Below are 13219 nucleotides of genomic sequence, written 5' to 3'. Positions count from 1 at the left end.
ATGTCCTCAGGGAGCAATGGTTGTGTGGAACACTACTGAATGCTAGAGTCCCTATGTTTTCCCGTGAGACAATGCATTCATTACCTTGTGTACCCAGTTCTCACATCCAGGAAAGCTGCGTCTTTTTTATACTACCGTATTTCTGGCACCTAGTAGAGTTGCCAGTACGTATCATATGCTTAAGAATTTCAGTTGATTGCTTGTTTGGGAATAATGGATGAGCAATTAGATTTGTCTTCATTGTAGGATTTCTCAGAATTTCTACTATGCCAACATGCAGCGTAAATATCTCAAAAGGACATAGAATGTGTATTTTTACCAAAATTTGGGGGCCTGGAAAAGATTTATTTTGTTTTTACAGAAAATTTATTATCATCTTACAGAACATGTTTTAGGTGACAGCCCTCAATATTGTTACTCTCTAGCTGTTGTCCAAGAATAGATTCTGTGTTTTAAGATTCTGATAGTTTCAGTTCCAAAGCAAGATTTTAAGATTTTCATTTGTTATAAAGACAGGAGCAAAAATGAGAAGAAAAAGCCCATCATTCTCATGTATTAATACTTTTCAAAATCAGAGCTGCTTGTCTTTAGTTACATTTTGGAAAATCCACTATAAACTCTGATGAATTCACAAATGATAAAATTAATCTTAAATGGTATCTAAACCTAGGAAAAATAAGCCAAACAGATTTACAGGCACAGCTCCTCAAAACAGGGAATATTAACATAAGGATGGAGGACTATATTTTTGGGCTTTTCTAAAATGTATATTAAGTTCGTCTTACAGAGTACTATGCAAATATAAAGATATTTCGATTTAATTGGATTTATAAAATACTAATTGCTTTTCTTATGGGATGTGCAATATCTTCTACATATGATTTTTGTCAACATAAATTATTACTACATATTTGGAGAATTGAAGAAATAAACTCTATATTTAACTAAGAGTTTTAATTCTGATTAGCAGTTCATATATAAAGATTGCTATAAGATTTGGATCAGCTTGTCTTCCCCCGACACCCTCCATTTTCTTAAACTCATCATTTATAATTCCAGAGAGGAGTAAAATATTTTCACTCATCTCAGAAAGTCATAATTAATCTAATACCACTTCATAATCATTTCCACGTAAGAGCAGCACAACAAACAACTCTCACATCCTTCTTTTGTGTTTTTAGCTTAATATTTGGCTCTCAGATAGAATTCATGTTGATTCAAATAGAGTCTCTGGAGCCAGACTTATTGAGTTTGAACCCTGCTTCTTAGCTCTGTGATCCTGGGTAGAGTGTTTCACCTCTTTGTGCCTCAGTTTCCTTGTTGTATAACAGACCTCAGAATCATTATTGGCTTTATTTTTTTTTAATTTTATTTTTTTTAATTTCCATCCAAATTAGTTAGCATCTAGTGCAACAATGATTTCAGGAGTAGATTCCTTAATGCCCCTGACCCATTTAGCCCATCCCCGCTCCCACAACATATCCAGTAACCCTCTGTTTGTTCTCCATAGTTGAGCCTCTTATGTTTTGTCCCCTTCCCTGTTTTTATATTATTTTTGTTTCCCTTCCTTTATGTTCATCTGTTTTGTCTCTTAAAGTCCTCATATGAGTGAAGTCATATGATATTTATCTTTCTCTGACAAATTTCGCTTAGCATAATATCCTCCAGTTCCATCCACGTAGTTGCAAATGGCAAGATTTCATTCTTTTTGATTGGTGACTAATACTCCATTGTATAAATATATACCACATCTTCTTTATCCATTCATCCATCGATGGACATTTGGGCTCTTTCCATACGTTGGCTATTGTTGATAGTGCTGCTATATACATTAGGGTGCATATGTCCCTTCGAAATGGCACACCTGTATCCCTTTGATAAATACTTAGTAGTGCAATTGAACTACTTTTAATTTTTTGAGGAACCTGCATACTGTTTTCCAGAGTGGCTGCACCAGCTTGCATTCCCACCAACAATACAAAAGAGATCCTCTTTCTCTGCATCTTTGCCAACGTCTGTTGTTGCCTGAGTTGTTAATGTTTAGCCATTCTGACAAGTGTAAGGTGATATCTCACTGTGGTTTTGATTTGTATTTCCCTGATGATGAGTGATGTTGAGCATTTTTTCATGTGTCGGTTGGCCATCTGGATGTCTTCTTTGGAGAAGTGTCTATTCATGTCTTTTGCCCATTTCTTCACTGAATTATTTGTTTTTTGGGTGTTGAGTTTGATCAGCTTTCTATAGATTTTGGATACTAACCCTTTATCGGATATGTCATTTGCAATTATCTTCTCCCTTCTGTCAGTTGCCTTTTAGTTTTGCTGATTGTTTCTTTCACTGTGCAGAAGCTTTTTATTTTAACGAGGTCCCAGTAGTTTATTTTTGCTTTTGTTTCCCTTCCCTCCGGAGACGTGTTGAGTAAGAAGTTGCTGCGGCCAAGATCAAAGAGGTTTTTGCCTGCTTTCTCCTCAAGGATTTTGATGGCTTCCTGTCTTACATTGAGGTCTTTCATCCATTTTGAGTTTATTTTTGTGTCTGGTGTAAGAAAGTGGCCCAGGTTCATTCTTCTGCATGTTGCTGTCCAGTTTTCCCAGCATCACTTGCTGAAGAGACTGTCTTTATTCCATTGGATATTCTTTCCTGCTTTGTCAAAGATGAGCTGGCCACATGTTTGTGGGTCCCTTTCTGCGTTCTCTATTCTGTTCCACCGATCTGAGTGTCTGTTTTTGTGCCAGTACCATACTGTCTTGATGATTACAGCTTTGTAATACAGCTTGAAGTCTGGGATTGCGATGCCTCCTGCTTTGGTTTTCTTTTTCAGGATTGCTTTGGCTCATTATTGGCTTTAAATAAGCTAATACTTGTACAACACAGGATACCGCCTGACTCATGACAGGAGTTATATAAATGTTTGATATATGAAACAAATAAACATTTTAAAACAAGAAAATAAAGGAGTGAGAGAGTCAAGTATGTTTGTGGAAGCATGTTGTTCACTTCATGAATAATAACACACTAACATGTAAACCTTCTAGAGAATTTGAGAACACTGTTCTATTTTCACACTACATTGAAATTTCAAAAATAGAAGCACAAATTAGTGCACAGACAGTGAAACAGAGAAAAGGCAGTGACTCCGGGTGCCCCTGGGACTTGGGGTCAAACCAAGGAGAAAAGTCATCTGGTTTGATGAGAGCAAGAGAGGAATGTGAAGCCCTGCATAGTCTATGCTTCTGTCATACTGACAGCACTCCTTACAAAGAGCTTGAGGCCAAATTTTCAGAGTATGTACAAGCATAGTTTTGAAGTAGATACATTTCCTGACATCTTCTTTGAGGCTTTCAATACAAGGCAAGATTTATGAGTTGGGACTAGGATGGATGTGTAGGGGCCAAGGGCAAGCCACCCCAATATGGACGGCTTTGGCATGAACATTATTTTCTGGGCAATCCAAGCCCAGAAGATTCAGGAAAAGCTCTTCACCTCCCCTTCAACTGCCTGTCTGCACCAGAAGAGAGCTATTTACAGAGATTCATCTTTACCTAAGGAACGAATCTGTATATTAAGGCAATCTTTGTTTTTGAAATATCTCCTCTCACCTTTCGGCTAATGGTCTTTCTCCCTTGTGTATCCTCAGACCCCTCCCCATCTCGTTCGCTCAGGATGTTATACAAGCCTCATGTTGCCTGACTGTCTTTAAAATTTTGTGTCTCTGTGGATTCCCTGTATGTACAAAACTAGACTTGATTTTCTCCTGTTAATCTGTCTTATGTCAATGTGATTCTTAATCTAATTGGAAGGACCTTGAAGGACAGAGGAAATTCTTGCCCCCTAACAGCTGTTGGAGTGGGCAGGACACTTTATCTCACTGGACACCACTTGCCTGGGACACTGGTGCAACTGAGCGATCCTTGGGAAATCTGACACTAAGCTAGCAGAAGGTAAGGTTTCTTACCATATCGGCCTCCCAGAATCTGTCTGCAGAGTAGTAAGAGTCCTTTTTCTCTCTTTCTAAATTTAGAGCACCAGGAGAAAATACCTGTGGAGCTGGTTCCTTGGGCTTAGTGACTCTTTGGTTAAATTTGATATAATACTCTGGTTATTGATCCATTTCCTCACAGAGAAGGACTTTGTTTTTTGTGTCCTTTTTGTTATTTGTCTTAAAAGGGAATTACCATAAGGCATAGGACCTATAAACCTGCTGATTGAACTGGCCTCACAGACTGGTAAGTCATGCTTCTCTTCAGACCAGCGTGTGTTTGGAAGGCTTTGCTGTGGATCAAAGGCTGCTGTTAAGGGACATCTTGGAAGCCAAAGCTGCAAACTTGGTGGCATGTGGGCGTGGGTTGAGTACTTAAAAGCTGTTAGAACACTTTCCACCTCAAGAAGACACACATAATAGGGCAAGTTGGTGACAGAATGGGTTAGATTGAAACTGGATCACCCACTCACCCCAAGAAAACTGTACAATGAGACATAAAATAACACACAGTCTCCATCCCCCAGTACATCTCTCCCAGGTATTTATGTGACTCCAAGAGACCCAAGGCTTAGCCAAAAGAAAAAAAATAGATGAGGTTTTCTGGTTTTGTGCTTTTTTTTTGTTTTGTTTTTTGTTTTTTGTTTTGTCTTTTTTCTGTTCTATGTCCTAAGAACTTGGCTTTGTCACCAGTAAAATTATTCTCTTTGGTTTCCACCATCTGTAGGGTGCATTTATTGGTGTGATCCTTATAGCCAGTCAAGGAGACTGGGGATCTCAGTCTCTCTTTCTCTGACTGTGCCAGCCTTTGGGGTATTTGTCATGATGTAACTGTGTTCCAGGCAGCCTAAGACTATATACCTCTAACTCACTGACCTGTGCCCTCTAGCTTGTAACTTGGCTAATTACAGCTTCTTTGAAATTTCAACAGAACACTGACCCGGGGGAAATACAGAACCAGATGTTCTAGAAGATCAAGCATCCAACTTCAGCTCAGGTCATGATCTCACAGTTCGTGAGTTCGAGCCCCACGTCGGGCTCTGTGCTGACAGCTGGGAGCCTGGAGCCTGCTTCAGATTCTGTGTCTCCCTCTCTCTCTGCTCCTCCACTACACACACTCTGTCTCTCTCTCAAAAATGAATAAACATTGAAAAAAATTAAAGATCATATTAAGGATGATTAATCACTGTACCCATGCTTCCTCTGCACATCAGCCCCAACCACTTCCCTGTGCTCCCCCCATAAAGCAACCTTTCCTTTCCAACCAGCATTTGTCTCACAAGTATTGACTTTTGAGTGACAAGAAGCCAAACTTGGGTTTCAATAACAATGGGAGATTCCAGCCCACAGGAACTTTTTAGTTTCAACCTTTTTTGCCCCTTAGTGTTGGAAAATCCCATTCCAGGAGTGCCTGCCCAATGTCACAGAATAGCAAGTTTGTGACTAGAGGCATCTCACATTTTTGTGGGAGACCAAAGACACCATTTTCACTACACCATCCTTACCATCTATGCAATGAAGACCTTTGCTATTTTTTAAGCTTTAATTTAGATTTTAATTTAGATAAGATATTGATGATTTTCTCAGGATCTGGGTTACCTGACCATCATTTGGGGAGGAAATGAATCCTTTGTTAATTTCCAAGGAGATAAACATCACAGATATTCAAGGAGCTTTCAAAAAATTACATGCTACTCTTTTTTAATAATGCCACAGCTGAAATATTTATTGACTTTATGAGCACATCAGTGCAAGACCAGATCAAATGAAAATGTTTTTGCAAATTTGGAAGTTAAATTTTCAAATGCTTGAATAGATAATATAGATAAAATATCATCCAATTTTAATTGTATGAGAGGTAGTTCTAAATAGGAATAAATAGGAAAAGAAAAAAAATGCTCTTTTAGCTAAAATCTTCAGCCAAGAAATCAGATAAAGAAGTGTTTTTTGTCCTTTTTCTTCTTTCTTCCTTCTTTTCTTTCCTCCCTTTCTCTCTTCCTGCTTCTCTCTCACGGACTTTCTTTTTTTTAACATTTTTTTTTTATTTGAAGAGAGTTGATACACAATGTTAAATTAGTTTCTGGTGTCTTACTTAGTGATTTGACAACTTTATACATTATGCTATGTTTGCCCCAAGTATAGCTGCCATTTGTCCCATTATGTCACTATTACAATATCATTGACTGTCTTCTTTATGCTCTGCTTTTTATTCCTGAGACTTACTAAATTCCATAACTGGAAGCTTGTATCTCCCTTTTCCCTTCTCCCATTTTGCCCAACCCTCCCCACCCCCCGGCAACCATCAGCTCTCTGTATTTATAGTTCTGATGCTGCTTTTTGTTTATTCATTTTTCTTAGTTTCCATTTGAATGGAATCATGTAATATTTGTCTTTTTCAGTCTTAATTATTTCACTTAGTGTAGGATCCTCTAGGTCTATCCATGTTGATTCAAATGGCACGACCCCATGCATTTTTATGGCTGTGTGATATTCAATTGTGTATATATACCAAATTTTCCTTATCCATTAGTCTGTTGATGGGCACTTAGGTTGCTTCCATGCCTTGCTATTGTAAATAGTGCTGCAATAAACATAGTGGTGTATATATCTTTTTGAGTTAGTGTTTTCATTTTCCCTAGATAAATACCCAATAGTGGAATTATTGGGTAATATGATATTTCTATTATTAATCTTTTTAAAAATTTTTAGTGTTTATTTATTTATTTTTGAGAGAGGGAGCATGAGCGGGTGAGGGGAAGAGAGAGAGAGGGAGACAGAGAACCCAAAGCAGGCTCTGTGCTGTCAGTGCAAAAAGCCTGATGTGAGGCTCAAACCCATATTATGGCCTGAGCTGAAGTCAGATGCTCAATAGGCAGAACCACCCAGGTGCCCCTCTATTACTAATATTTTGAGGAGACTCCATAGTGTTTTTTAGGTGGCTGTACCAGTTTGCATTCCCACCAACAGTGCATGAGGGTTCCTTTTTCTCCACATCATTGCCAACACTTATTATTTCTTGTCTTCTTGATTTTAGCCATTCTAACATATGTGAAATGACAACTCATTGTGGTTTTGAATGGCACTTCCCTGATAATGAGTGATGTTGAGCATCTTTTCATGTATCTATTGTCCATATGAATGTCTTCTTTGGAGAAGTATCTGTTCAGGTCTTCTGCCCATTTTCTGGTCAGATTGTTTATTTGTTTCTTTTTTGGGGTTGAGTGGTAGAAGTTCTTTATATATTTTGACTATTAACCCCTTATCAACTATATCGTCTGCGAATATCTTTTCCCATTCAGGAGGTTGTCTTTTGTTTTGTTGATGGTTTCATTCGCTGTGCAAAAGCTTTTTATTTTGATGCAGTCCTAAGAGTTTATTTTTGCTTTTGTTTCCCTTGCCTCAGGAGACATATCTAGATGTATGTTGCTATGGCTGATGTCACCCCTCAACCTGTGTTCTCTTTTAGGATTTTTATGTTTTCAGGTCTTACATGTAGGTCTTTAATCCATTTTGAGTTTATTTTTGTGAATGATGTAAGAAAGTGGTCCAGTTTCATTCTTTTACATGTAGTTGTCCAGTTTTCCCAGCACCGTTTATCGAAAAGACTGTCTTTTCCTCATTGTATATTCTTACCTGGCTTGTTATAGATTGATTGACCATAAAAATGTTGATTCATTTCTGGGCTCTCTATTCTGTTCTAGTGATCTGTATGCCTATTTTTATGCCAGTACTATACTGTTTCAGTTACTACAGCTTTGTAGTATATCTTGAAATCTGGAATTGTGATTTGTTCTTTTCTCTCAGGCCTGCTTTGGCTATTCAGAGTCTTCTCTGGCTCCATAAAAATTTTAGTATTATTTGTTCTAGTTCTGTGAAAAATGGTGTTGTCATTTTGATAGGGATTACATTGAATCTGTAGATTGTTTTGGGTAATATGGACATTTTTACAATATTAATTCTTCCAATCCATGAGCATGGGATATCTTTCCATTTTTTGTGTCATCTTCAATTTCTTTCATCAGTGTTTTATAGTTTTTGGAGTACAGGTCTTTCACCTCTTTGGTTAAGTTTATTCCTGGGTATTTTATTCTTTTGGTACAATTGTAAATGGTGTTGTTTTTTAACTTTCTCTTTCTCCAACTCTGTTTTTAGTGTATAGAAATGCTACCAATTTCTAAGTATGAATTTTATATCCTGCCATTTTACTGAATTCGTTTATTACTTCTAGTAGTTTTTTGATGGAGTCTTTAGGATTTTCTATGGATAGTATCATATCCTTTGCAAATAGTGACAGTTTAACTTGTTTACCAATATAGATGCCTCTTATTTCCTTTCTTTTTCTTGTCTGAATGCTATGGCCAGGACTTCCAGTACTATGTTGAATAAAAGTGGCAAGAGTGAACATCCTTGTCTTGTTCCTGATTTTAGAGTAAAAGCTCTCAGTTTTTCATCATTGAGCATGGTGTTAGCTGGGGGTTTTCATATATGGCCTTTATTATGTTCAGGTACGTTCCCTCTAACCCCATTTTGTTGAAAGCTTTTATCATGAATGGATGTTGAATCTTGTCAAATGTTTTTTCTGCATCTATTGAGATGATCATATAATTTTTTTATTCATTTTGTTGATGTTTATGTGATGTTGATTGATTTGCAAATATGGAAACTTCCCTGAATCCTGAGACTAAATCCCACCTGACCTTGGTGATTGATCTTTGCAATGTATTGTTGCATGTGGTTTGCTGATATTTTGTTGAGGATTTTTACATCTATGTTCATTGGGGATATTGGCCTGTAGTTTTCTTTGTGTGTGTGTGTGTGTGTGTGTGCGTGTGTGTGTGTGTGTGTGTGTGTGTGTGGTGTCTTTGTCCAGTTTTGGTATCATGGTAATTCTGGTTTTGGTACCAGGATTCTCTCTTTCTCTTTAACCTTTGACATTTTAATTATCATATGCCACAGTGTCTATTACCCTCCCTTGGTTAGAGAAGTTTTCAATTATTATTCCTCTATACCTAAGAAATTTATCTGCATGATAGGGCAACTTTGCTTTCCAAACATGTCCTTTCACCTTTCTGCTAATGGTCTTTCTCCCCTTTGTGTCCTCAGACCCCCACCCCCTCCTTAGCTCATAAGCATCATGTTGCCTCACTGTCTTTAGAACTTCCATGTCTGTGTGGATTCCCTATATGTATGCTATTAAATTTGTTTTTCTCCTGTTATTCTGTCTCATGTCAATTTGATTCTTTGTCCAGCTAAAAAGACTAGGAAGGGTAGAGGAAGTTCTTCCTTCAGGACAGATGGGAGAATCTTTGCTCCAGACTGGTGAGTGGAAATGATTAGAGATGATAAACCTGAGGCATATGAAATTCAAAGGTGTAATCTTTTTCTTGCTTTCAGATCATATAGGAGTTGTAAAAACATAGTTGACTATTGTATTTCTTAACAATGTTTGCATTGCATTGCTTTGCTTTTGACTCATATTTTGGATATGAAATTCAGGGAAACTAACTTCTGAGGTTCTAAGGTTTGCCCACTGCCACTGGAGAACCTTCCTTCTTGAGCTTTGGATCGTCTCAGCCTCATTCATCTGCTCTCAGATAAAGTTTGTTAGATCCCAGTTAATACTGAATTCTTCCTGGAAGTGTTTGATCTTGTTTCAGAGTAATCCTCACTGCTTATTATCAATTCCCTTATCGTATAGGCATTAACCTTTAAAGTAGCATATGAATTTCTGCTCTCTCTATTTTTATAGTAATGCTATGAGAATCAGAGGAAATTATATAACCCAGTTTGCCATTCATAGGTTTAACAACCGTATTTTTTTTTCACATTTTGAGTGTATTCAAATTCTGTTTTTGGATTTTAATTACCTGGAAAAAGCCATCTGGGATTTAAAAGAAAGCAAGCTTCTCTTTTTTTGAGATGAATTATAATTTTTAAAGACTATAAATAACTTTACACAAAATTATTTCTTTCTCATTCAGGAGATAAGTAGGTAAAGTAACATATTGTGTTGATTAATAATCTAAGTGGACTAAAATGAATATTAGTGAGTCCAAAACCAAAGAAATAATTACAAAAACAAATTTTATTTGAGGCTTATGTTGAAAAGGACTTCACATTCAGTTGAGAGAACCATGCTAACCTAGCTCACGAGTCTATAGCATGTTATTATTTGGTTCATTTTTTCCTTTTGTTCTGCAGTATTAGTAATTTTTACAACTTTACAAGATCTTGTATATTTTTATGAATTTAACCCAGGGAAACCTGATAATAACCTGTAGATACTTTTCCTTTAGAATGCTTGCCTTTACTCTTACTTACCTGGCATGTGGGAATTATGTAATTTTTGAATTGCCTCATGTATAGTCAGTATACACTTAATCTAAGTGATATGCTGAACATCAAAATGTCAAGTGAAGCTGGATTCAACGTTTGCTGTCCATGAATTGTGTTCCTTAATGTAACAACGATTATCTATTGCCGCCTAACAAACCATCTGGGTTTTTTGTTACTCTTTCTTCCTCAAGTGTCAGCCCCTGTGGGAAAGAGAATATTCCTGATCTAGTTTAGAATAGAATGCCTAGTACCATGTGATTCAGTGAATAATGGTGGATGCATTTCATTTATTCATTTATGCATGCATTCATTTGCCTACACATTTATCAAGAGAATATGTCCAATAAGTGAGTTATTTCTATTATACCGTTGGATAATATTTTACATTTCTATGGGATACCACGTTTCATAAAGCAGTTAAATATACAGTATTATCTCACTTGATTATCACAACTGTTCTGATAAATTGTCAAGATTGTTCTAATTTTACAGATGTGGCTCAGAGAGGTTAAATACTTTGCCCAAAATACCAAAGTTAATGTGTAGCAGCACAGATGGAGCTTAATTGGAATTCTCACCATCTATTGATTTCTACCCCAGCTTAACCGCACTGTGTGAATTCATTGATTAGCTCCTTTTATTGGTTTGAAAATGAATATCAAACACTTTGCACTGGTACTGTTTATTTACCAAGAGCTTCTGAGATGTTAACTTGAACAATTTTATTTTGACATGCGAATGTTGAATCCCAGTAGGTTGATTTGAATAGTGAAGTAATGATCTTCAGATCATATGAATGAGGGACGGCGATGGAAATTCTAAGAGATGACCTATGTCTGCTGCTTTTCAGACAAACGTAGGCCAACACAAATGCAGACACACGTAAACCAACTCGGAACACCAATGTTTTTAAAAAGACCCTGGCCCTTGAGACAATCTTCATCCCTGCATAATTGTTTCTGAACTGGTTCTTTCTCCTTGCTTAAAATAAGAGGCCTGCTAGATAAAGTATATTGGACATCACTTAGGCTCAACTTCCCAGGACAGTTCTCCATTCTTAAGGTATAATTATCTATAGGCAATTAGCTGCAGGTGGTGAAATAATAGACACAGTTCATTACACATGAAATTAGCCAACTGTTGGCTTTCTGGGCTAGCTTCTGGAGCAAATGACCACTTAAATCTTATTTAGTTCAAGCAGCCGATTACACATACTTATTCAAGGATCTAATTTTTCCACATGCCGTTAATTTGGAACTGACAATTGTATGTGATTAATAGAATGGCTGTGTAAGCTCATTTGTTACCAAGGTGTGTTGTAAGCCTGCCTAGAACACTGAGGGGAGAATGAAAGTGCTTCAGAAGAGATTCGGCCTATGTTGGAAGTATCACGCAGACATCACAAATAGGTGCAGACAGAGGTTTAGGAAAATAAGGAGTAAGCACGTATCAAGCACCTACTCTGCCAGGCACCATTCTTGGCACTGGGAATACAAAGAGACAAGATATAAGTTTTGCTTTTAAGTAACTCGCAATCCCAATTTGTATATATGTCAAGCATCATGTGGTAATAGTCATAAAGCTGAAGTACTATAGAAGTGCTGATGAAAATGATAAATTATTTGAAATCTACCTACCTACTTACTTCATTTCTCCCCTTTGTCTGAGCTACTGTGATATGTCTGAATTTCTACATGGCCAGTCACTTCTTGGTTATTTGGTTCTCTGCTTATCACCCCCATAGACACGAGCTCACTGCTCTAACTCTCGGTTACTTGTTTATTTTTCTTCATAGGTCTTATCGCTACCCAACATTATATTATGGATTTAATCTTTGTTTAACTGTCTGTGCAGTAGACTAAGTTTCCTGAGGGCTGGATTATTACACGTGTTGTTCAGTGCTCTATGAATTGCTAGAACAGTGTGTAGAACAGTTTATAGATTAGCTATTCAATATTTTTTAAGTGACTTACAGACTGGTAATCATGCAGGGTCTCAGGAATAAGTGATATTTTAACTCAGGAACTTCAAGATAGTTACCATTGATTAAGCACTGCTGTGTCTCAGGCAATGCAAATATTTGGCCTTGAAGAATAAATAAGCTTTAATTTCATAAGGCAGAGAAGACAAGTGAGGGAATTTCCATCAAGTTGTACTAAGAGAACTTTTTGAATAAAGAAGGGCTGTATTCAGAGCTGCATTTAGAAAAATACTGTCAATATGGTCAATATGGCCCTCACAATGCCAGATACTAGAGACTAGAAAGTGGGCTGTATGATTACAACAGTCTGGAGTAACAAAGGTTTACTAAAGAGAATACAGAATCATAGCATTTAAATGCTATAACATATGTCTCCACTTGGGCTTTTTAAAGGCCTGATGCATAAGAGACTCTTAAAAACTGAGAACAAACTGAGGGTTGATGGGGGGTGAGAGGGAGGGGAGGGTGGGTGATGGGTATTGAGGAGGGCACCTGTTGGGATGAGCACTGGGTGTTGTATGGAAACCAGTTTGACAATAAATTTCATATTTAAAAAAAAAGGAGGAGCCAGATGGAGAGGAAAAAAAGAGGCCTGATGAGGGAGGCACATGGCATATTCATGAAGACTGAACATAGTGTGAGTTGAAACATAGGATATACATTATCACTAACACCTCCCCTCCCCCGGAAAAATCAGAAAGCTTCCAGAGGGTCTCAGGCTCTCCTGTCAGTAACATTTACAAAGAAGGTAAAACCCAGTAGCAGGAAACAGGCAGTTGAACGGTTTATTCATGTCTACCTCTCAGCAGGTTTCAGCTCCTGATGTTTTTACAAGTTCAAGTCTCTGGCATTGGTCAGAAATTAGAGATTAAATGGAGCTAAATAGAGCTCTATTATGTGGCTCATTCGGTTTTCACCGGTCC

This window comes from Acinonyx jubatus, chromosome X (genome assembly GCF_027475565.1).
Source record: "Acinonyx jubatus isolate Ajub_Pintada_27869175 chromosome X, VMU_Ajub_asm_v1.0, whole genome shotgun sequence".
NCBI lineage: Eukaryota > Metazoa > Chordata > Mammalia > Carnivora > Felidae > Acinonyx > Acinonyx jubatus.
Note: the sequence above shows the minus strand (reverse complement) of the source record.